Source organism: Phacochoerus africanus, chromosome 3, assembly GCF_016906955.1.
Source record: "Phacochoerus africanus isolate WHEZ1 chromosome 3, ROS_Pafr_v1, whole genome shotgun sequence".
Taxonomy (NCBI): Eukaryota; Metazoa; Chordata; class Mammalia; order Artiodactyla; family Suidae; genus Phacochoerus; species Phacochoerus africanus.
In genome coordinates, this window is record NC_062546.1 from 171,884,945 (window position 1) to 171,912,045 (window position 27,101).

General features: G+C 39.6%; 1 protein-coding gene across 1 annotated transcript in view; it reads right to left on the bottom strand.

Moving 5' to 3' along the window:
• ICA1L (islet cell autoantigen 1 like) overlaps positions 1–23,321 on the bottom strand; it is an 87,734-nt gene extending 64,413 nt beyond the window's left edge. Inside the window, exon 1 of the mRNA XM_047773266.1 lies at positions 23,154–23,321. The gene's annotated coding sequence lies outside the window, so the exon portion shown is untranslated. The remainder of the gene's footprint in view (positions 1–23,153) is intronic.
• Between the last annotated feature and the right edge of the window lie 3,780 nt (positions 23,322–27,101).

The window sequence follows — 27,101 nt, forward strand, 5'->3', positions numbered from 1 at the left end:
AGTCAGATTCTCTGAATCTTTTTTTAAAAAAAGAAGTTTGGGTGGTTTGGCCACACCCATGGCAGGTGGAAGTTCTGGGCCAGGAATTGAACCTGCACCACAACAGCAACCCAAGCCACTGTGTGACAATGCCAAACCCTTAACCTGCTGTGCCATAAGAAAACTCCTTTAAAAAGAGTTGCTATCTGTTATATTCTTAGGTTCTCTAAGATATGTTTAAGTAGACTGTATTTTCACTCTGGAGGTTCACATCTTCCTTCAGTTCTTAAAAATTCTAAGCTGTAATCTCTTCAAATATTTCTTTTCAGCTATAATTTCTTTTTATCTATATCTTTTATTAGGTGTTATTCTTTGTATGTCTTAATGGCTCTGTTTTGTTTTTCGGGGGTTTTTTGTTTTTTGTTTTTTCAGAGCCACACCTGAGGCACATGAAGGTTCCCAGGCTAGGGGTTGAATCAGAGCTGTAGCTGCTGGCCTACGCCACAGCCACAGCAACGTGGGATCCAAGCCACGTCTGCAACCTCACGGCAACGCCAGATCCTTAACCCACTGAGCAAGGCCAGGAGTCAAAACTGTGTCCTCTCGGATGCTAGTCAGATTCATTTCCACTGAGCCACGATGGGAACTGCATTGGCTCATTTTTTATGTCTGTTTTTCTGTCCTATATTTTAGATAAGTCCCTCAGTACAATCTTCAAATTTATAAATTCTCTTGCAGTTCTGTCCAGTCTAGAGTTTATCCCAGCTATTGTTTTGTTCTGTTGTTTTTAAATCCAGTGACTTCTTCAATTTCCAAAGTTTCTAACTGGTTGTACTTAATAGTCTCATCATTTGTGTCCTTTTTAATGGATAGCATTCCATAATTTTTCTCTTTGTCACCCTAAATATACAGAATTCTTAGACTTTTCATTTGGAGTAAATTCAAGTTCCAAATATTGATTTCGTTGGTTGAACTTTGTAAGTTTATTGTGAGTACAAAATCTTTTCTCCTTATTCCTCTCTCTGGTTACCCCTCTTTATCCAGTGATTATACACAGTTGTCTCCACTTCACATTCAGGGTTTCTACTTCCGCAGTGTCTTCTACTGATATTTTAGGGCCCCTGATATAGTGACACTTGAAATACTATTGACCTACTCAGGGTGTTGAAGTAACATTGTATGTAAAACACTTTTATTTTTTTGCCACCCTCGTGACATGCAGAAGTTCCCAGGCTAGGCATCGAAGAACCCACCCCACAGCAGTGACAACACTGGTTCCTTAAAACGCTGAGTCACCAGGGAACTCTGAAACACGTTTAATTTCTACCAACCTGCAGAAATCAAACTCTCAGAAGCCAGCATATACTTCTATACTGAGAGCTCAGGACATTCCTTTCCGTCTCACTCACCACTTTGTCCTTCTATTTTGTTTCTGGTCAATGCTTATCTTATTATCTAGCCAAGATATACTTTCTGGGGTTGCTTATTTTTTTATGATTACTATGAGTTTGCAGCAAAACTTACTATGCCATCTTAACCAGAAATCTTTACTTCTAGAAAGAGTACAATCTTTTTTTTTTTTTTGTCTTTTTGCTATTTCTTAGGGCCGCTCCCGCGGCATATGGAGGTTCCCAGGCTAGGGGTCGAATCAGAGCTGTAGCCGCCAGCCTATGCCAGAGCCACAGCAATGCGGGATCCGAGCCGCGTCTGCAACCTACACCACAGTTCATGGCACCGCCGGATCATTAACCCACTGAGCAAGGGCAGGGACCGAACCCGCAACCTCATGGTTCCTAGTCGGATTCGTTAACCACTGCGCCATGACGGGAACTCCTTTTTTTTTTTTTTACTTAAACACAGATACCATGTAGAGCACTTGATTCATTTTGGCACTATACAGTATTTAAATTTGTATTTGAAGCTATCTCCTGGATATGGAATACAAATACCAAAATAAAACCAAGCAATATTTTCTGTAGAGGTAGTTCTGTACTCACTTTCTGATCTCATTACTATGACATCACTGAAAAGCAAACCAAACAGACTAATGGTAATGTGCAAACTGAAGTACTAATGTTCCCTTGAGCAAAACAATCTGTGAAGATTTTTGACTAAATATAACACTACTGTTTGATGCAATTAAGAAAACACTTAGACAAGTCTGCTGTTTAATATTAATGCAGTATTCCTGATGACTTTGACTCCTAAGCCATGATTTTTCTTACAAACACAATCAGCATTTCCAGAAAGAATCAATTTGTTAATAATTCAACTTTGGGTTTGGGGCGGGTGTTGGGGGTGGAGTAGGGGAAGGACTGATATAAAACACTCTAAAATGTCAACAAAGGTTTTCTCTGTAGTGGGATAACAGGTTAACGGTTTTCTGTAATTTCCAAATTTCCTACAGTTAACATGTATAACTAGCTTTTGCATAACTCTTGTTATTATGCAAAGTGTTTAACTGATTATCAAGCTTTTGGATTTTGTCTTTTTAATATTTACTATTACTATTCAACACACCAGTAGCCCTTATCCAAAGTAAGAATCATTCATTTATTGTTAAATATATACTAGGTACTTTTTTTTATTTATTTTTTTTCCCACTGTACAGCAAGGGGATCAAGTTATCCTTACATGTATACATTTTTTCCCCCACACTTTGTTCTGTTGCAATATGAGTATCTAGACATAGTTCTCAATGCTACTCAGCAGGATCTCCTTGTAAATCTATTCTAAGTTGTGTCTGATGACCCCAAGCTCCCAATCCCTCCTACTCCCTCCCTCTCCCATCAGGCAGCCACAAGTCTATTTTCCAAGTCCATGATGTAGCAATTTTACTTATCTGAAATATGAGTAAGAATTATTAAGTGCATAAAAAAGTTGGAGGGAGTTCCCAGTGTGGCTCAGTGGTTAATGAACCTGACTAGTATCCATGAGGATGTGGGTTTGATCCCTGGCCTTGCTCAGTGGGTTACTCAGATTCCACCCTTAGCCTGGGAACCTCCATATTCCACAGATGCGGCCCTAAAAAAAACAAAAGACAAAAAAAAATTGGAGAAGTTAAAACAGTTTTTACAAAGCCTATGCATTAAGTCACATACATTTTTCCTTTTTAGAGCTGCACTTGGCATATGAAAGTTCCCCGGCTAGGGGTCAAATCTGAGCTTCAGCTGCTGGCCTACACCACAGCCACAACAACACCAGATCTGAGCTACATTTGCAACCTACACTGCATCTTTCGGCAACGCCAGATTCTTAACCTACTGAGTGAAGCCAGGGATCAAACCTGCATCCTCACAGACACTATGTCGGGCTCTTAACCCACTGAGCCACAACAGGAACACCACATACATGCTATTTTTAAAGGCATGCCTATTCTTCTCTCCTGCCAACAATCTCACACCTAATTAATAACAGAAATAGGATTAGAATTCAAATATGTCAGGTACCACAAGTGAAATATTCAAGGCAGAGATTTTAACAGCATGAAGCAAGGAAATGTCATTCCAAAAACAGCCTAAAAAAGAGAAAGGTAGACTGATGACAAAGTGTAGAAATGTCTACAGCCTAATAAGTAATGTGGAGCCAAGGAAGGTTTTTAAGCAGTAGAAAGACTAAAGAGTGCAGAACCATCTTTCCATGTTCCAGACATAACCTAATAGGAGTCTGAACCAAGGACATTAGCATAAGAATATATATATATATATATATATATATATATATATATATATTTGCCTTTTTGCCTTTTCTAGGGCCAATCCCTCGGCATATGTAAGTTCCCGGGCTAGGGGTCGAATCGGAGCTGTAGCCATCGGCCTACACCAGAGCCACAACAACATGGGATCCAAGCTGCATCTGCAACCTACACCACAGCTCACGGCAACGCCGGATCCTTAACCAACTGAGCAAGGCCAGGGATCAAACTCGCAACCTAGTTGGATTTGTTAACCACTGCGCCACGACGGGAACTCCAGCTTAAGAATAGATTTGAAGGAAGAGTCTATAGAACTTGTTAATAATGATTTAACAGTTTTGCTCCTGAAAAATAGGGCAATTAGGAGAAGAAGCTATCTAAGTGGGAACACTACGCATTTGGTGTGTGATATTTGTGAGTTTGAAATTACAAGGGACATCTGAGTTTACAGAAACATCTAACAACCAATTAAAACTAACAATCAATTGAAATAAAGACTGTTTCAAGCTTGAGTCTGTAGTCAGAAAGCCTAAGTCTGAAGCCATTAACTCCACTATTTACTAGCTACAGGACACTGTACAAGTTATTTTAATCTCTCTTTTTGTTTTCTTACCAATAACCTAGAAATGATGAAGTAAACAGATCACTATAAGAATCAAATGAGACAAACATATGTAAAGCACTTAGAACAGACATTTTTGGCAATTAGAATCATATTATTTGGAGTTCCCTTGTGGCTCAGCAGTAACAAATCTGACCAGTATCCATGAGGACTCGGCTTTCATCCCTGGCCTCGCTCAGTGTGTTAAGGACCCAGCGTTGCCATGAGCTGTGGTGTAGGTCGCAGATGCAGCTTGGATCCAGCGTTGCTGTGGCTGTGGTGTAGGCCAGCACCTGTAGCTCTGATTCAGCCCCTAGCCCAGGAACTTCTATATGCCATGGTATGGTCCTAAAAAGACAACAACAACAAAAAAGAATAACGTTATTTTATACTTTTGCATTTTAATTTTTAGATTGGAAATGGTAATTTGGGAATTAGCTACATAAAGATAAACAGAACAGATGAGACCTTCAAAAAGAAAACAGGAATTCCTGTTGTGGCTCAGTGGTTAATGAATCCGATTAGGAACCATGAGGTTGTGGGTTTGATCCCTGGCCTCACTCAGCCGGTTAAGGACCCAGCGTTGCTGTGAGCTGTGGTGCAGATCTCAGATGTGGCTCGGATCTGGTGTTTCTGTAGCTCTGGCATAGGCCAGCGGCTACAGCTCCAATTAGACCCCTAGCCTGGGAACCTCCATATGCAGCAGGTGCAGCCCTAGAAAAGACAGGAAAAAAAAAAAAAAAAAAGAAAGAAAAAGAAAAGAAAAGAAAAAGATGGTAAAATTTAGAAAAGGCTTGAGGAAGTTGAATCAATTTGGACTAGGTTGCTGGTATTGTGCTATGGATTCACCGTAATAAGTATAATAAGTTAATGAGAAATATGTTCTATATTTAACAGATACTTAAATCCCATAATTGAAAGAAATTAAAAAGAATCTTAGAGGTTATCTAGTTCAACTTTTCATCATCTAGTTCAAAAGGGATGGAGACTTCTATAAAATGAGAGACCAGTAAAATAATTTTAAAAACATTCATCATAACCGAGAGTAATATGAAGTAGAGAAAACTTATTCTATATAGAGTTAGAGTGAAAAGTTTATACTAATTCCATCACCCAACAAGAGTGTTATAAAGGGATTAAAGTGTTATTTACCAACATTTGTCATAAAATCATTCACCAGAGCAGTAGCAATACAATCTCTGTGTACTTATTCAACAGTTTTTATAAGTAAAATAGCTTTTATTCTTTGGTTGACAAATATAAAATTTCCAACATCAGATCATATTTGACCTAACAAAACATAAATTTCATATGATTCAGTGTTCCTGCTATGGCAGAGTGGGTTAGGAATCTGACTGAAGCAACTTGTGTCGTTGTGGAGGTGCAGGTTTGAGCCCTGACCTGGCATGGTGGGTTAAGGGATCCGACCACAGCTGTAGTTCACAGCTGCTACATAGGTTGCAGCTGCTGCTCAGATTCAATCCCTGGCCTGGGAATTTCCATACTGTGTGTGTGGCAATAAAAAAATATTTATGTGGAAATCATTAATATTTTCAGTACTTTCTAAATGATTTTTAATTTATTATTATTTTATTTATTTATTTATTTATTTATTTTTGGTCTTTTTAGGGCCACACCCACAGCATATGGACGTTCCTGGGCTAGGGGTTGAATTGGAGCTGTAGCTGCTGGCCTACGCCACAGCCATAGCAATGGGGATGCAAGCCACATTTGTCACCTACACTACAGCTCACAGCAATGCAGAATCCTCAACCCACTGAGTGGGGTCAGGGATTGAACCAGAGTCCTCATGGATACCAGTCAGGTTCGATACCACTGAGCTACACCAGGTACTCGGAATTTATTTTTTATTTTTTATTTTTTGTCTTTTTGCCATTTCTTGGGCTGCTCCTGCAGCATGTGGAGGTTTCCAGGCTAGGGGTCTAATTGGAGCTGTAGCCACCCGCCTACACCAGAGCCAAAGCAATGAGGGATCCAAGCACATCTGCGACCTACACCACAGCTCACAGCAACACCAGATCCTTAACCCACTGAGCCAGGCCAGGGATCCAGTTCGCAACCTCATGGTTCCTAGTCGGATTCGTTAACCACTGAGCCACGACGGGAACTCCCTCTGACTTTATTTTTTTTAATTATTTTATTATTAAAGTATAGTTGATTTACAATGTTGTACCAATTTCTGCTGTACAGCAAAGTGACTCAGTCATACATATATACATACATTCTTTTTTTATATTCTTTTCCATCATAGTCTAATCCTGGAAATCAGATATGGTTCCCCATGCTATACAGTAGGACCTTGTTGTTTATTCATTCCAAATATAACAGTTTGTATCTACTGTTAGAGTAACTCCAGACTCCCAGACCATCCCATTCCCTCCCTCCTCCCCCTTGGCAACAATGGGTCTGTTCTCTATGATAATTATTGACTATATTCCCCACCCTGGACATTTCATACCTGTGACTCACTTACTTTTCAACTGGAAATACCTCCTAATCTCTTTCACCTCCTTAATCTCTTCCCCACCCCATACCCCTCCCTGCTGGCAACCACCTATTTCTTCTCTGTTATCTATGATACTGTTTCTGTTTTGTTACATTGCAAAGGGCACTGTTACATTCTTTTTATGACTGAGTAATATTTCACTGTGCATATGTTTATCATATCTTCTTTATCCTTTCATCTATTGAAGTGCCCTTAGGTTGTTCCTATATTGTAGCTATTATAAATAATTCTGCAATGAATGTTAAGAGTGTATATGTCTTTTTTTTTGAATTAGAATTTTCATTTTTCTCAGATAAATACCCAGCAATTGAACTGCTGGATATATGGTAGTTCTATTTGTAATTTCTTGAGAAATCTCCATACTCTTCCATGTGGTTGAACCAGCTTACTTTCCCTTCAACAGTGCCCTTTTCCTCACATCCTCACCAACACTTGATATTTGTTATCTTTTTGATAAAAGCCATTCTAACAGGTAGGAAGGGATATCTCATTGTGGTTTTGATTTGTATTTCCCCTATGATTAATGATGTTGAGCATCTTTTTATGTGCCTGTAAAGCTGAAAGCATTTCCTCTAAGATAAGGAACAAGATAAGGATGCCCACTCTTGCCACTTTTATTCAACTCAGTGTTGGAAGTCCTAGCCACAGCAATCAGAGAACAAAGAGAAATAAAAGGAATCCAAACTGGGAAGAAAGAAATAAGACTGTCCCTGTTTGCAAGTGACATGATACCATACACAGAAAATCCTAAAGATACCACAACAAAATTATTAGAACGTATTAATGAGTTTGGTAAAGTTGCAGCATATAAAATTAATGTATAGAAACCTGTTCATTTCTATACACTAACAATGAACTATAAGAAGAGAAATTAAGAAAACAATCCTATTTACAATCATATCAAAAAGAATAAAATACCTAGGACCAAATCTGACTAAGGAGGTAAAAAATCTGTACTCAAGAAACTCAAGACACTGATGAAGGTGACACAAACAGATGGAAAGATATACCATGCTCATGGGTTAGAATTAATATCATTAAGATGACCATACTACTCAAGGAAATCTACAGATTCAATGCAATCCTAACAAAATACCAATGGCGTTTTTCACAGAACTAGAACAAATAATTCCAAGATATGTATAGCCAAAGCATGAATAGCCAAAACAATCTTGAGAACAAAAGCAAACCTGGTGGTATTGGAGTTCCTGTTGTGGCTCAGAGGAAATGAATCTGAGAAGCATCCAGGAGGACACAAGTTCTATCCCTGGCATTGCTCAGTGGGTTAAGGATCTGGCATTGCCATGAACTGTGGTATAGGTTGCACACACAGCTCAGATATACATTGGCTGTGGTGTAGGCCAGCAGCTACAGCTCCGATTTGACCCGTAGCCTGGGAACCTCCATATGCCATGGGTGTGGCCCTAAAAGGACAAAACAAACAAACAAACAAAAAACCCAAAAACAAACAAAAAAACAAGAAACCTGAAGGTATCATGCTGATTTCAAACTATACTACAAAGCTACAGTCATCATAACAGCATAGTATTGGCTCTAAAACAGACACATAGATCAATGGAGCAGAAGAGAGGCCCAGAAATGAACCCACACTTATATGGGTAATTAACCTACGACAAAAGAGGCAAGACTATATATACTGGGGAAAAGACAGCCTCTTCAGTAAGCGGTGTTGAGAAAACTGGATAGCTACATGCAAAGGAACCAAACTGGACTACATTTTCAACCATACAAAAAATAAATTAAAAGATTTAAATATACAACCTGAAACTACAAAACTTCCAGAAGAAAAATAGGTAGTATGTTCTTCGACATTGGTCTCAGTAATTTTTTTTTTTTTTTTTTTTTTTGCTTTTTAGCACCACACCTGTGGCATATGGAAGTTCCCAGGCTAGGGGTCTAATCGGAGCTACAGCTGCCAGCCTACACCACAGCCACAGCAACGCAGGATCCAAGCTGCATCTGTGACCTACACCACAGCTCATGGCACCACCAGATGGTTAATCCACTGAGCAAGGCCAGGGATCGAATCCACAACCTAATGGTTCAGTCGGATTTGTTAACCAGTAATATTTTCTGACTAAGTTTTAAAAATCCCTGTTCATAGTAATGTAAATATCTACTTGATTTAATAAAAATTGTAATATGGCTATACTGGGGTAGCACAAGACAGGGGTGTGGTGGTAAAAGAGACCTAAGTCTTCATCTTCTATGTGGAAAGTAAGCAAATACTTTAAATTAATAAATCAAAATGCAGGAAACATGTGATTTAGGAGTTGCTGTTGTGGCTCAGCAGGTAAAGAACCTGACATAGTGCCCATGAGGATGAGGGTTCAATCCCTGACCTTGCTAAGTGGGTTAGGGACCTGGCATTGCTGCAAGCTTCAGCGAAGGTCAAGAGGCAACTCAGATGTGGTGTTGAGTGGCTTTGGTGTTGGCCAGCAGCTGCAGATCCAATTTAATCCCCGGCCCAGGAACTCCCATATGCTGCAGATGTGGCTATGAAAAGGAAAACAAAACAAAACAAAACATGATTTAGAAAATATCAGAGGAAACAAAAAGGTTGAAATAGGTGACAATGGGGACTGGAACTGGGGCAGGAATGGAAGGACTTCTTTTAAACATCATAATCCTTTAATATTTGACTTTTAAAAGTCATATACATGTAAAACTTAAACAAAGTTAGAATTATTCTGAAAAATAAGCCTGAATGTGAACCTTACTAATTAAAACAGAACAGTACTGGCACCAGAACCACAGAGCGGTGGAACAAATGAAAAAGAAATCTATCTACAAAGCGATTAAAAAATATAAAAGAATATAGTATATTATTAGCGTATTAATTTCCTATAGGTGTTGTTAACAAATTAATAAAAACTTTGTGGCTCAAAACAATATAAATGTATTATCTCACGGTTCTGGAGGCCAGAAGTCTGAAATCGAGGTAATACCAAGGCTTTCCCTTATGGGAGGCTCTAAGGAAAACACTTTCTTCTGGTGTCTGCTGGCAATCCTTGGCAACAGCAACATAACTCCCATCTCTGCCTCTGTCTTTACATCACCTTCTCCTCCGTGTATGTGTTTAACCTCCCTCTGCCTCTCTCAAAAATAAGTATACTTATGATGGCACTAAAGACCCTCCCAGGTAGTCCAGGTAATCTCAAGATCCTTAATCATGGAAGTTCCTGTTATGGCTCAGCAGGTAATGGTAATGAGCCCAACAAGTATCTGTGAGGATGCAGGTTCGATCCCTGGTCTCACTCAGTAGGTAAATGATCCAGCGTTGCTGTGAGCTGTGGTGTAGGCATAGCAGCTGTAGTTCTAATTCGACCCATTGCCTGGGAACATGCATATGCTACAGGTGCAGCCCTAAAAGGCAAAAAAAAAAAAAGAAGAGCTCTTAATCACATCTCCAAAAATTTTACCATATGAGGTAACACACTCAGAGACCAGGAATTAGGACCTGTTACCTTTTGGGATCACATTCAGCATACTACAATGCATATAGCATTTCAAATGGAAAGTAGGAAAGGGATGTATTTTTCAATAAATATTGTTGGGTCAGTTAATCATCTATTTGGAAAAATATGTTTGATTCTTAGTCAATGTTAAGTAAGGGTCAAAATTTAAATGTTAAAACATTGTAACAATGACATGTGGAAATATAGATGGATGTTTTACAAGTTTGGAGTCAGAAGCCTTCCTAAGGTGGAACCAAGCACGGAAATCATGTAGGACATCATAAAAAATTCTAATTTATATAACAAAATGGACCATATACAAATTCAGAAAAGAGGAGTTCCTGGCATGGCTCAGCGATTAACGGATCTGACTAGCATCCATGAGCACTCAGGTTCAATCCCTGGTCTCGCTTAGTGGCTTAAGGGTCTGGTATTGCTGTGGCTGTGGTGTAGGTCAGCAGCCACAGCTCCGACTGGACTCCTAGCCTGGGAACCTCCATATGTTGTGGGCACACGCCCCCCAAAAAAAATTCGGAAAAGGAATAACTGGGTAAAGTAAGATATAAAGAAGAAAAAGTTAATATTTTTAAATTAGAGAACTCATAACTCAATAGTGAAAATACAAACTCTCTAATTAAAAAATAAGGATGGGGGAGTTCCCGTCGTGGCGCAGTGGTTAACGAATCCGACTAGGAACCATGAGGTCGCGGGTTCGGTCCCTGCCCTTGCTCAGTGGGTTAACGATCCGGCATTGCCATGAGCTGTGGTGTAGGTTGCAGACACGGCTCGGATCCCACGTTGCTGTGGCTCTGGCGTAGGCCGGTGGCTACAGCTCCGATTCAACCCCTAGCCTGGGAACCTCCATATGCCGCAGGAGCGGCCCAAGAAATAGCAACAATAACAACAACAACAACAACAACAACAAAGAGAAAAAGACAAAAAAAAAATAAATAAAATAAGGATGGGAGTTCCCTGTTGGCATACTGGGTTAAAGATTCAGTGTTGTCACTGCTATGGATTGGGTTGTGTTCAGTCCTTTGCCTAGGTACTTCCACATGCTGTTGGCAAAGGCAAAAAAAAAAAAAAGAATGAAATTAGAATAGGCAATTCACAAAAGAATTTTGTAAGTCCAATGAATGCACAGAAGTGTTATTTAATTACTCTTATAACTAAAGCACAATTGAAAGAAAAATATGTTTATCCCTTAGATGAGCAATGATTTAAATCTTAACAGCTTCTGGAAAAGATGAGGGAATGAGTGCATGTTTCCATAATTCCTTTCCCTGATCAAAATATTACCAAAATCAGAGAAGGAAACTCCTGCAAAATTGCCACATTTCAATCAGGTTCTTGTTTTGATGTTGAGTTGTATGAGCTATTTCTATATTTTATATATTAATACCTTAACAGCCATGTCGGTAGCAATATTTTCTCCTATTCAGTAGGTTGTCGTCATTTTTTTTTTCTTTTTCAGCCGCACTCACAGCAAATGGAAGTTCCCAGGCCAGGGATCAAATCTGATCCACAGCTTTGACCTACACATGTGCTGTGACAACACCAGGTCCTTTAACCCACTGTACCCGGCCGGGTACTGAACCCTTACCTCCACAGTGACCTGAGCTGCTGCAGTCAGATCCTTAACCCACTGTACCACAGGGGGGACTCTGAGTGAAGATGTGTACAAACGGGAACTCTTGTATACTGCTGGTGAGAATATAAATTGGTGTAGTCACTGTGGAAAACACCATGTCAGTTTCTCAAAAAACTGCAAAGAGAACTTGACCCAGCAATTCCACTCCTGCGTATACATCCAAAAAAACCCAAAAACTCTAATTCAAAAAGAGACAGGTACCCCAATGTTCATAGAAGCATTATTTACAACTACCAAGATGTGGGAGCCTAAGTGTCCATCAATAGGTGAATGGATAAATAAAATGTAATATATATATATATATATGTGTGCGTGTACATGTGTATACACATATATATACATATAATGGAATATTACTCTGCCAAAAACAATGAAATTTTGCCATGTGCGTCTACATGGATGGATTTGTAGGGTATTAGGCTAAGCAAAATAAGTTAGAGGGAGACAAATGCTATATGATATCACTTACAAGTGGAATAAAAAAAATTTTTAAATGAGGAGTTCCCACTGTGGTGCAGCAGTTTAAGGATCTGGCATTGTCTCTGTGACTGCTCAGATTCAGTCCCCAGCCCAGTGCAGTAGTTTACATCTGTGGCTTGGATTCAGTCTCTGCCCCAGGATCTTCCATATGCTGTGAGTACGTCCAAAAATAAAAATAAAAATAAGTAAATCAGTGCATACATCTAGAAAATGAGTGAATATAATAGAAAGGGAAGAAACTCACAGACATGGAAAACAAAGTAATGGTTACCAAAGGGGACAGAGGAGGGGGGCAATATATGGGTAGGAGATTAAGAGGTACAAACTGTTATAAACAAAATAAATAAGCTACAAGAATATCTTGTAAACACAGGGAATGTAGCCAATATTTTCAAGTAACCATAAATAGAGTATAACCTTTAAAAACTGTGACTCATGGAGTTCCCGTTGTGGCTCAGTGGTTGACGAATCCGACTAGGAACCATGTGGTTGCGGGTTCAATCCCTGGCCTTGCTCAGTGGGTTGGGGTTCCAGCGTTGCTGTGAGCTGTGGTGTAGGTTGCAGATGCGGCTCAGATCCTGCGTTGCTGTGGCTCTGGTGTAGGCCGGTGGGCTACAGCTCCGATTGGACCCCTAGCCTGGGAACCTCCGTGTGCTGCGGGAGCGGCCCTAGAAAAGACAAAAAAAAAAGACAAAAAAAATTTGTGAATCATTATTTTGTACACTTGTAACTTACAGAATATTGTACCTCAACTATACTGAATAAATAAATAAATAAATAAATAAAATCCCACCATTTATTATAGCAGGTCTTTAATGGGAAAAAAATGCCACATCTTACAGCACTGATACCAATGAATAAATGTCAGATACAGTGAATTTTTTTTTTTAGCACCATATCCGCAGCATATAGAGGTTCCCAGGCTAGGGGTCAACTGGAGCTGTAGCTGCTGGCCTACACCACAGCCACAGCAACACCAGATCCAAGCTGCCATCTGTGACCTACCACAGCTCGCAGCAACAACGGATCCTTAACCCACTGAGCAAGATCAGGGATTGAACCTGAGTCCTCAGGGATGCAAGTTGGGTTCATTAACCACTGAGCCATGATGGGAACTCCCAGGATACAGTGAAGTTTGCATCATATTTAAAGAGGATGTCCAAATCTGACATGCATCTTCTAATCTGCATCTTCTAATCTGAAGCTGATTTGGCTTTGGCAAATTGAGTGGGTCCTGAAGAGCAATTCTTTTGTTCTGTTTTGTTGTTGGTTTTTGTTTTTGTTTTTGTCTTTTTAGAGCCGCACCCATGGCCTCTGGAGGTTCTCAGGCTAGGGGTTGAATTGGAGCTGTAGTTGCCAGCCTACACCACAGCTCACAGCAGCCACTAAGCAAGGCCAGGGATCGAACCTACGTCCTCATGGAGGCCAGTCAGATTTGTTTCTGCTGAGCCACGATGGGAACTCCCTGAAGAGCAATTCTAATATTAATAACTAACTTGAAAACATGTGTCTGTAAAGGCATAGCAGCCAGACTTAAGGACGAAATAGACAGCTTACTTGCTACCTACCTCCCTATGTCACAGGCTAGCAAAGAAGACTACTGAAGAAGAGAGATCATTATGTTTAAGGTAGTGAATGCTTCTTTTAAGCTCTTCTGGTTTCTATGAGGAGAAATTTTCCATAAATATTCCCAGCTTCTTGCTCCTTCTCTCCTGGAGTGAGAAGCCTGACTGGTGAATTAACTATTGGTTCACTTTTCTTGACTGGACAGAGCTATTTTACCAAAAGTAATAAAATATCCTTTTTTAACCTCTTATCCACCACTTGTGACAACTGTGTGACAAGAGTCTTAGATAAGTGTGCCTCTTATGGATACCCAAACATTCCCTTGAGTGGGTTATTCCAGGTCTGGACTAGGGGACAGAAGTATTAAAGGACCATTGAAAAGAAAATTACAGGCTACTATCACAGATGAACATAGATGCAAAAATCCTCAACAAAATACTGAACAACTGAATCCTACAATAATATGAAAAGGATCATATACCATGATCAAGTGAAATTCATCCCAGGGATGCAAGGATTTTTCAATATCTGTAAATCAATCAGTAAATTAATAAATTGAAGAATAAAAACCATATGATCATCTCAATAGAGGTATAAAAAGCTTTTGACAAAATTTAACATCCACTTTTAGATAAAAACTCTCCAGAAAGTAGGCATAGAGGGAACCTAACTCAACATAATAAAGGCTGTATATGACTAAGTCACAGGTAACATCATTCTCAATGGTGAAAAGCTGAAAGAATTTCTGCTAAGATTAAGAACAAGACAAGGATGTCCACTCTTACCACTTTTATTCACTGTAGTTTTAGAAGTCCTAGCCATCCTAGTATCCATGAGGATGTGGGTTCAATCCCTGGTGCTGCTCCGTGGGTTAAGGATCTGGCCTTGCTGTGAGCTGTGGGTGTAGGTCACAGATGCGGCTCAGATATTGCATTGCTGTGGCTGTGGTTTGGCAGAAGCTGCAGCTCCCATTCGACCCCTAGTCTGGGAACTTTCATATGCCACAGGGGGGGCCCTAAAAAATAAATAAATAAAAAGAATATAAAGCTGAAAATTGAAAGTGTTCTTCAGGTTCCAGGGAAAACTCACAGGGAATGATCAAGAATAAGAAATGTTATGGAGGAGTTCCTGTCGTGGCTCAGAAGTTAATGAATCTGACTAGCATCCATGAGGTCACAGGTTCAATCCCTGGCCTTGTTCAGTGGATTAAAGGATTCGTTGTTGCCATGAGCTGTGGTGTAGGTCGCAGGTGTAGCCAGATCCTGCGTTGCTGTGGCTGTGGTGCAGACCAGCGGCTACAGCTCTGATTAGTCCCCGAGCCTGGGAATCTCCACAGGCCACTAGTGTGGCCATTAAAGGAAAAAAAAATTGCTATGGAATACTGCTGAATTTTAAGGGTAAGGAAAGAATGTCATTAGCATCTATACAGAAAAAACAGGGCCCCCTACATATTAAATAATTTATCCTGGCCTCAGGCATCTCCTCAGCAACATTAGATAATGGATAAAAGTGAGGACTTTGCATAGTGATAAGGGAAAAAGAATATGACCTGGAATTTTCTACTTAGCTGGAATATAATTTTAATGAATATATAACATTCCATTTGTATAGATTATATACTATAATCTATTAAACTAGTATATTACTCATGTATATTTACACAGTACTTTTTTCTTTTGGGTCTTTTTGCCATTTCTTGGGCCGCTCCCGCAGCATATGGAGGTTCCCAGGCTAGGGGTCTAATCAGAGCTGTAGCCGCCAGCCTACGCCAGAGCCACAGCAACGTGGGATCCGAGCCGCGTCTGCGATCTACACCACAGCTCTCGGTAACGCTGGACTCTCAACCCACTGAGCAAGGCATGGATCGAACCCGCAACCTCATGGTTCCTAGTCAGATTCGTTAACCACTGAGTCACGACAGAAACTCCACTAGTATGTTACTCATGTATATTTGGATTGTTTCCGAAATTTTATTATTTTAAATCATGCTGCAATTAACAAACATATATGTATTATTTTCAAAAAGTACAGGCATTTGAAATTATTTTCTTTTTGCTAAATTGTACCAGTTTTTATGCCCAGTACCAGTAATGTAGGAAGGTTTATGTTTACTACACTCATCAGTTTTCTGACCTTTGCCAACCTTATAGATATAAAAAATTTTTTGGTAAAGTAATAAAGTGCAATTATCATATTTCATCAGTTGAAGACATCATCATTCTAAAGGTGCAGTATTATTTTATGTACCTCTATGTATGAAAAAGAGCTTCAAAGTAGACTATCAAATCTTAAACGTCATATACATTAAAAGTTCAGATTACAGAAATGATTTCAAGAGGTGTGAAAATATGAACAGGTGCATCTTAGAATCAACAAATTATGGTATTTGAGTCAGGCTGAGTGTCTAGAAAGATTTTTTTTAAGATACACAAAACTAAGAAATACAGCACTCATAAATCCCTCTTAAGATAAAACAACAAAACAAAAATTATTTGAAGCCGCAATCCATACAACTAAAATATATTTAAAAATCAAGAATTTATAAAACATAAATGGTGAAATGGGTTAGCAGCAAGCATTTAAGTCCAATCTAAATGTGATTGTAACAAACAAAACAAAAGTTAACTTTTATGACTTTTTTTTTTTCCTTTTTAGGGCCGCACCCACAGCATATGGAGGTTCCCAGGCTAGGGGTCCAATTCGAGCTGTAGCCACCAGCCTACACCACGGCCACAGCAACTTGGGATCCGAGCTGCGTCTGAGACCTACACCACAGCTCATAGCAATGCCGGATCCTCAACCCACTGAGCGAGGCCAGGGATCAAACCCCCAACCTTGTGGTTCCTAGTCAGATTCATCAACCACTAAGCCATGACAGGAGCTCCATCACTCTTTAAATAATAGGTACATAATGTAAAAATAAGAAAAATTTGATAAATATCATCTGTGAAAAAACTCTAGAACTACTATTAAGCTGTTAGTAAGGAAAATATGAAAATTTTTCATGATAAAAAGCATTTGACAAAATTTAAAACCCATTCTTGATATTTTAAAAAGAAATCCTTCATGTTCGTTTCTGTGTGGCAAAGTGTTTATTAAGGATCCAGTTTTGGAGTTCCCGTCGTGGCGCAGTGGTTAACGAATCCGACTAGGAACTGTGAGCTTGTGGGTTCGATCCCTGGCTTTGCTCAGTGGGTTAATGATCTGGAGTTGCCATGAGCTGTGGTGTAGGTTGCAGGTGCGGCTTGGATCCCACGTTGCTGTGGCTCTGGCGTAGGCCGGTGGCTACAGCTCTGATTGGACCCTTAGCCTGGGAACCTCCATGTGCCACGGGAGTGGCCCAAGAAATGGCAAAAAGACAAAAAAAAAAAGGATCCAGTTTTGCTGCATCTGGATCCCTGGTCTGGGAACTTTCACGTGTCATGAGTGTGGGGAAGAAAAAAAAAATCCTTCAATGAAACAGGAATATGTGGCTTCTGCCTTAATAGGGGGCACACACACACTCACGCCCATACAAATACAACATAATGCTTAATGGTAAAACACCAAGAGCACTCTCATTAAAGTGAGGAACAATACCAATGAAGGCCACCATTACTCTATTATTCAGCATTGTTCTATAAAATCTAAACAATAGAATGAGACTAAAAAAAGAAATATGGGATTACTATAATTTCACACATGATGTGACTGAATAACCGAAACACCTAAGGCAATAAGACCTTTTAAGAAGCTGGTTATAAAATTAATAGATGAAATTAAGCAGTTTCCAGAGTTCCATGGCAGGTTAAGGATCTGGCGTTGTCACTGCAGAGGCTTGGGTTGCTGCTGTGGTACAGATTTAATCCCTGACCTGGGAGTTTCCACATGCCACAGGCACAGCCAAAAAAATATTAAAAAATAAAATTTAGCAGTTTTCCTATTGATTTCCCAAAATTTAATTAGAAAAAATAATGCAAGAAAAAATTCATCTCTATTAAAATTCCTAGGAGTAACCTGAATACTGAATAACTTATATGAAGAAAACTAAAAGCACTACTAATATAGAAAATCACCTTTAAAAAGAAGAGACACATTTTGTTTTTGGATAGGAAGACTCAATGAAAGGTCATTTGTCTCTAATCTGTGCACTCAATGTAATATCAATTATTTATCAAGAGGTTATATTTCTTTTTAAAAAGACAAAGTAAGTCAAAAGTTCATTGTACAAAAAAATCTAAGAATAACTAGAAAAAATGTGAAAAATAGGAGTAATTGATATTTAAGCAATATTAAGTGAATCAGTAATGTACTGATTCCATTTCCACTTCAGAAAGCTACAAGAGAACATCACTCCCATCCTAACAATGAGAATAAATTAAATAACCTACAAAATTATGGGTTAAAAAGCTGAGGATGAAAAAAAACTAGTGAACTAAAATCCAGAATCTCATTCTATTGTTTAGTATTTATAGAACAATGCTGAATAATAGAATAATGGTGGCCTTCCTTGGGCTTCAGCAGAACAGTAGGAAGAAGAGGAAGCTGCTTGACTTAAAAAAAAAAAAACAAGCAAACTACATCTTCAAGCCCTGAAAAAGTTGACCAAGCATTCTACATCCATGACAATATCCTTCAAAAATGATAGCAGAATAAAATTTCAGACAGATAAGAGCTGAAAGAATTTATCCTGGGCAAGACCTGCACTACATAAAATTCTAAACATTCTTTAGGGTGAAGGGAAATGATAACATACAGAAACTCAGTTCTACAGAAAGCAAGAGAGAAATCAAAGGGTAAAAATATATTGACAGATACAAAAGAATTTTCAAAAACTACCCATTTACACTGCATCTTTAAATTTCACTAAAAAGTGATTATTTAAAATTAAAATAATAAAAACATGGAACATATATAGAAGTAAAATATATAACAGCACAAAAGATAAGATGGTAACTAGAAGTATAGATTGTAAACTCATACATTGTTCATGAAGTACTAGAATATATTTGAAAAACAGGCTGTTATAAATTCAAAATGCATACTGTAATCTCTAGCACAATCACTAAAAAAACACAAAGAGGCAAAACAAAAAGTCAAGAGAGGAGAATAAGTAGAATATAAAACTCACTTTACCAAAAAGAAGGCAGGAAAGAAGACCAAAGAGTAAGTGGAGAATTACAAAAAACAAAACGCCAGGAGTTCCCTAATGTGGGAACCTCCACAAGCCACGGGTTTGGCCCAGAAAAAAAACAAAACCAAAAACAAAACACACAACAAAGAGGGAAGTTCCCATCATGGCACAGGGGAAACAAATCCAACTAGGACCCATAAGGTTGTGGGTTCGATCCCTGGCCTCACTTAATGGGTTAAGGATCCAGCATTGCTGTGACCTGTGGTGTAGGTCACACATGTAGCTCAGATCTTATGTTGCTGTGGTTGTGGCATAGGCTGGAGATGGAGCTCTGATTAGATTCCTGGCCTGGGAACTCCATCTAGCACAGGTGCGGCCCTAAAAAGGCGAAAGACAAAAGACAAAAAACAAAAGCAAAACAAAACAAAACAAAAAACCCACCAAAGAGGACTGAAGAGTAAATGGAAAAACAGAAAAAGAACACCAATATGCCTGATCGAAAAACAGAAAACAATTACAAAAACATAAGTGCATGCCATAACACTATTAAAAGGCATAAATTGTAAGAAGAGACAAACAAGTAGTACAACCCAAATTAAATATAAAATACACAAATGAGATAAAAAGGATACAAAAGATATGAAGCAATCATTAGGCTTATGTTAATGTCAGACAAAACAGGCATCCAGGCAAAAAGTATTTTCTGAATAAGATGAGCATTTCATAATAATAAAAGGGTCAATGTATCAAAAGACAGAGCAATTTTTTTTTTTTTTTGCTTTTGCTTTTTTATGGCCACACCTGCGGCATATGGAAGTTCCCAGGCTAGGGGTTGAATTAGAGCTACAGCTTTGGCCTACACCACAGCCACAGCAACGAGGGATCTGAGCTGTTTCTGTGACCTACAACACAGCTCACGGAAACACTGGATCCCCAACCCACTGAGCAAGGCCAGGGATTGAACCCGAATCCTCATGGATACTAGTCAGATTCATTTCCATTGCACCACTGTGGGAACTCCCAAATGAAAGAGCAATCTTAAATGTTTATGTGACTAATAACAAAGTCACAAAATGAGTTGACAGAACTGAAGACAGAAATAGACAAATCTAAAATCATAATTAGAGACTTAACACTACCTCCGCCCAGAGTAACTGACTGAATAAGGAGACATAAAAAACGTGAAGATTTAAAAGGTTTGAGCAACGCTCTCAACCAACTTGACGTGACATTTATAGACCATTCCACCACCACCACCACCAGCTCAATATACATTTCCCCCACCAAAAGAAGTTGGAATATTCACCAAGATGGACCCTAATCTAGGCAGAAAAATAAATAAATAAATAAATTTTAAAAACCCACCAAAACCTCAATAAATTTAAAGATTTATAGAGTATTTCTCTGACCCCAACAACATTAATTTAGAAACCAAGAGCAATGATCTACCTAAAAAAAAATTCCCAAATATCTGGAACTAAAATAAGTGTAAATAAATAATGGATCAAAGAATTACAGAGAAACTTTAAAATATTTTAAACTAAATTATAATGAAAACACCCAAAGCTGTGGGATACAGTTGAACCATGCTAAGAAAACTTTTGTCTTTTTTTTTTTTTTCCCGCTTTTTAGGCCCACACTAGAAGCATATGGAGGTTCTCAGGCTAGGGGTCGAATCAGAGCTACATCTGTCAGCCTACACCACAGTTCACAACAACGCTGGATCCTTAACCCACTGAGCAACGCCAGGGATCAAACCCGAAATCTCATGGTTCCTAATTGTATTAGTTTACACTGAGCCACAATGGGAACTCCAAGAAGAAAACTTTTAGCTTTAAATGCCTACATGAAAGGAAAAAAGATACAAAATCAATTATTTATGCTTCCATTTTAAGAAGTTAGAAAAAGCATAGCAAATCCAAAATAGAAGAAATAAAATAATAAAAATAAGAGCAGAAATCAGTAAAACAGAAAACAAGCAAATGGAGAAAATCAACAGTCAAAAGCTGATTCATTTGAAGACTGATCAAGAAAAAAAGAAATAAAAATATAAATGAGTAATATATGGTGGGCAGGAAGAGAATAGGTGCAGTAGAAAAGGAACCTTAGCTTTACTGGAAATGTTATTTTTATTTAAAAAATATTTGAAAGAAATATGACACAATATTAACACTGTTAGTTGTTAATGTTGCCTGTTGTAAAAGTATGTATTATGGTTCTTTAGCTTTTGGCTTTTTAAAAATCTTAACCATATCCACAAAAGAAAAAATTTAGAAAACTTAAAATGTTATTTGCAAATGAGTTAACAGTGTCACAGTAATGAGGTATATAGAAGGTGAATATTGGATGCCGGCAGAAGTTTGAAAAGTCTGACTTCAGAAAAAAGGAAAAACCTAACAGATGAATGAAAAACCAACACAATGGAAAAAGGGAACATTATGTCATATTATTAAATAACGAAAGCCAGTTCACATAATGAAATCTTTCCAGTTATAGACATACTGAAAAGTCTTTCACATATTCCATCTGTTGTTGCTAAAGGCAGAGTACTGAGAAAGGTAAACCATAAAAGAAAAGAAAAAAAATTAAATATAGTATGTACCACACAATAAAATAACAAAGCATGCTAGTATAGTAGAACAAAATAATATTGCTTTATATCTGATAGTTAATATTTTGAGATTTGGTCCTAGTTGAGTATTGGTATAAATTTTGCTATATTGTTTTATACTAGATATTTCTAATAAAAATGTGGCTTCCTAGTTTTTCCACCAGTTTCATGTGTGCAGACTGCACTTTTGGACTGGCTGATCTAAGCAACCATCTAACGATAATTACTGGCGATTAGAATAATGTCTTGCACGTTTCAATGTCAATATGCACATCATTTTGCACTATTAAACACAGAAATTTCAAAGGACACTGGATGTTAGGCACAGACAACGAATATAATATGATTAAATATATACATACCATTGGTTGCTTATTTGGTCAATAAATGAATAAACAACTCCTACTAAAGGATGAGGCACCTGTGGCTGGCTACTCCATCAATATTGATGTGAAGATGATTAGAGTACTATCACCTTACAGTATGTTGCCTGAGTCAGAACCAATTAAATCAATACATAAATACTTAGAGAAAACCCAAAACCATGGGTAAACGTTATCTCCCCAATAGGCTTTTTCACCGTGACTCATAGTTTAGGAGAGCTTTTAAGTTCTATATTACATGAAGATCTATTACATGAAAAACAATCCCACCCCCTCTACTGGCAAATCCACGGCATCGCGGGTTAGTTGCCAGAATGGAGGGATTTTTTTCCCCTCTCCATCTTTCTCAGAGTATCAGGTATCTGATCGCTGACAGCATTTGGGCATCTGACCAGGTGAGCTGAGTTTCCACGAGCGGATGGGTGCGTGGGGCTGAGATAAAAGCCTCAGGCTTCTAGATTTGAGCGCTGAACCCTTCGGGAGCTTGTGCCTTCCGCAGTTCATCTTAAACCGCACATTTACTTATGTTTTTGTTTTTGCCCATCGCTAACCCTTTACTTCCTAAAGAAGACATGCCCGTTACAAAATAATGACATGAAAATAAACACGACGTGAAAAGGAGGTCAGCAAGAAAGCACCGCGGGGCCGTGAGCATCTGCCTCTAATGGAAGCTATCTCCACCTATGAGACAAATCACCCAAACAAGCCTCAGGGCCCTGAGCTCTAGCTAATGGGACGAGCGTGGGTGGATGCTCCCTTGGTCCCGAGGCGACCCCGCCAAGCCAAAAATCACTCCTGGCCCTATCTGGCGATACTAAGCCCAGAAGAGCTCCCATCAGGACCTTGTCTGGGAGGGAGGCCGAAGGGCTCACGCTCCCCGAGGCAACCGAGGAGGCCGGCGAGGCCCCAAGTGCCCTCTTGTGCTCAACCCAGGCACCGCCCGCTGCGCCTCCACCTTGGGGCGTCGCCATAGGAACCAAGGGTTTGGCCTCCGGCCCCGACTGGCCTGGGAGGGCGCGGCCCTCCGCCGCCCTGGAGCGTGGGGGTCAGGGGAGCCGCAGACGCTCACCTCGACGCCGGGGCCGCGACGCGCTGCTCCTCCTCCGCCTCCGGTCGCGCTGGGCGGCGCAGAGGTCGGTCCAGGGCGCCCGTTCCCACGGCCGCCGCCCGCGAGCCCAGCGCCGCCGCCGCCCGGCCGCTCCCGCAGCTGGTGCCCCTCCGCACCAGAGCGTGGAGGTGTCGGGCTCCCGCTGCGGGAGGCGGGAGATTTAAACCCCGCGGCCGGGCGCGCGCAGAAGCCGCACTTTCCACGGCGCTTCGGCTCTCGCGTAACCCCGCGGGGGCCCGACTTTCGGCTGGTTCTTGAAGAAATTTCGGGACCCTCTCAGTTCCTCCTTTCCCGAATTCCTCTTTACTTAATAAAGCGAAACGACAAACACCACACCCCTCAGAACACCAGGATAAGGTATTGAGTAGGAGACCTTCAAAGCGTGAGAAGTGGAGGGAATTCTCCACTCCTTTTCGGAGCCAGGAACCCGGGTCCCCCCTCCCCGCGCTTCCTCTGAGCCGGCACTGCACCTGCCCGGTGCCACCCCTGCGAGGATGTAAGCTTCTGAGCCCTGGTCATTCCTCAGTCCTCAGGCGCTTCTCAGTACCAGCGTGGGCATACAGAAAACATTCACGTGCTATATATTAAACTTCTATTGAAAGGTTTGGAGGATTAACAGCTGTTAACAACTGGCCTCAAATACGCACATACATAACTCTTGAAAAACCTTCAAGAGTCAAATGTAAAATTTGTGCTTAAAAACCCCAGGGGGGGGGGAGTTCTCATCGTGGCTCAGTGGTTAACGAATCCAACTAGGAACCATGAGGTTGCGGGTTCCATCCCTGGCCTTGCTCAGTGGGTTAAGGATCCGGCGTTGCCGTCAGCTGTGGTGTAGGTCGCAGACGCGGCTTGGACGGGGATGTTGCTGTGGTTCTGGTGTAGCCCTGCGGCTACAGCTCAGATTCCACCCGTAGCCTGAGAACCTCCATATGCCGCAGGAAGCGGCCCTAGAAAAGGCAAAAAGACAAAAGACCAAAACAAAGAAACAAAACCCACGGGGAAAATTGTAGATAAGGCAAAAGTAAAACTCTGCTATGGGTGTAAAACGACTTATGTCAAAAGTGCTTTCTTCTTAAAGGTGGCTCAAAAAAATATTATCACCTTTCCTAAAACTACAAAATAGAATTAATTGCAACTGTAGCATATAGGTTAGCACGGAAAAAAAGCTTACACTTAGGGTAATAACTAAGGTCTGTAAGATCATGAAAGAAAAAAAGATGAGGTGAGAGTCTAGAATATTATAAAGCACTTACCTTAAAACCCGGAAAAAAAGTAGTTTTAGAATAGGAGAAAGGGTAGGTTATTTATAGTACACACACAGCTAATTGAAACTGAAAATATTAAGATGCCTTTAGACCAGGGATTCTTATGTTGAAATATGTAGCATTTCAAGGTGAATATATGAAATAGTATGCAAAATTTTGGCCTTTTTTTAAGGAAAAAATCCTCAGATTTCCTATTCTCTCAAAAGTCCAGATTAAAATGGTAAGAATTCTTATTTGGCAAATATGGTGGTTGCTATTCTTCCTTGGATCTTTCCTGACTGGCTCAGGCCAAGTTTGGTGGTCCCTCCTGAAGGCATACGTCTACTCTCATTCAGCAGCTGCACTGTATTGTAAGTATTTATCTAGCTCCATTCTTAGATACTAAGTTCCTCCAAAGTGAAAACTGTATGCATTTCCCTAGCCTTCTCTCTCAGCACAGTGTCTAATACATACTTGGTTCCAAATCAATGTTTATTCAATGAAAAGAAAGATAGCTAATTGACAAGGGAAGGATACAGTATTCATCCACTGAAAGAAAAGTTCTCTCCAAAGAACAAACGATTCTAGTATGGTAAACAAGGTGACTTTCAGATTATTAATAGGCACCATAGTAAGTTTCTTGGGATATTTTAGACAGTGCTTGTTCCAACAGGAAGTTTAACTCAGGAGGACATTAAATTAATAGCTTCTTCAGCTCAGTCTGAAGTAGAGAAAGGGCCTCCAAGGAACTTAGAACGAAGTCAGCGTAGTAACTCTGGGGCCAGGCCTGTTTTGTTCACCTAATGAGGGAAAATTACCAAAAGGTATCTCCAAACCTCCATATAATGTAGCATTTATACGTAATCACTTTCCTTCACAGGTCACTAAGAAAAGGGTGCAAGGAGGGGGCCCAGTATAGGAAAGACGTCAGCAAACAAGTTAGAGCTACTGACATTCCAGGGCAGGTCTCCTTACTCATGGTGGTGGGCTGATGAGCAACCATTTAAAGAGCCTTGTACTAACTCCCTTAACAAATGAGGCCGCTGCAGTAGTTAAAATTTAGTGTTTCATAAAAAAATATTTTTTTAGAAAATGAAAGGATTAAACACCACTAAAATACTTTATATGGGAGAACTTAATTTCATTAATAAGTACAAAGAGGAGTTCCCATTGTAGCTCAAGGGGATAAGGACCTGACATTGTCTCTGTGAGGATGCAGGTTTGATCTTTGGCCTTACTCAGTAGATTAAGGTTCTGGCATCATGGCAAGCTGCAGCATAGTTTGTAGATGCAGCTCAGATCTGGTGTTGTGGCTGCGGCAGTAGGCCACAGCTATAGCTCCGATTTGACTCCTGGCCCAGGAACTTCTGTATACTGCAGGTGTGGCCATAAAAATAAAAAAAACAAACAATGAAAAAGAAATACATTTATAGAACTGCTGTTTTATTTCCTATCAACTTATTAACAGATTTATTGTAGTATAAATAGTGTTTTCCTCCATTGTATGCTTCTATAAGCTAACTTAAAGATCGTTAGATGGCTTGATGTGTGAAGCTCCACAAATTTGGGATCCCAACCTGGAGTCCTGATTTTCTCGGGGAGCAATGATACAGAGAGCAGTGATCTTTACTTTTATTTTTGCACCAAGCAAACCTGTGGTTAATCTCCCCAATGAAATCTCAATTGATGTTAGAAAACATTAGGAATTCTACCCTTTTGTAGTGTTTTACTCTGAAGGATTAGAGATCTGTTGAACCTGATGTCATGGAGCCTGACATCATGGACATAGCTCCATTTCTTCAAGGTGTTCCACTTGATAATCTGATTTTTATCACGGAAGCCAGAAGCCACAGGTCGGTGGCAGTCACTGAGAGTATGGAGACGATATCTTCCCGGATGCACAAATTACTTATATATGGTGAGGTAAGCATGCTTGCTCTCCCATACTGCATTTTTGCTTACTCAAATAAGGCTAGAATTAGACAGTATTATTGAAATGATTTTTTTTAATGTGAAATGTTACAGACATATAAAGAAGTATTTCCTCCCCCTGAAACAACCACTGAACTGTGTTTAGTATTAACATAAGTCCCAGGCATATAACTATACACAGAATTGTTTGACGTGACTTTCTATCTGATTATACCTAACAAGATCATTTCTCTGTAGTCTTTATTACTCAGAAGCACATCTCTTACTCTATCACTAATTGACTATAAACCTTCACACTAGTATTTAACTTGTCTGGGCTGCGGTTTCCTTTAATAACATGAATAACATGATAATTCAAATGACATGAGTAACAGGATAATTTCTAAAGTTCCTTTTTGCTTATATACAATTCCTATATGAAAATACAGCACATTTACATACTATTCTGCTAATACATTTAGTGATATACTAAAATTAATTTTAAAGGCAAAAACATGCAAAGCTGAACATAACATGGTAATTTGGTACCATAAATGCCTATATATAACCTTTCTTTCATGTGGGTGAAGACATGTTCACACTTTTTCCTTCCATGTATAAAATCATTGTGCACATGACTGAAGAACAGGCAGAATATGCACTGGTTAAGAACTTGAGCTCTAGACTCAGATAAATCCAAATTCAGATTCTTACTCTGCCATTCATGGCTGTATGAAATCTGGTCAAATAACTT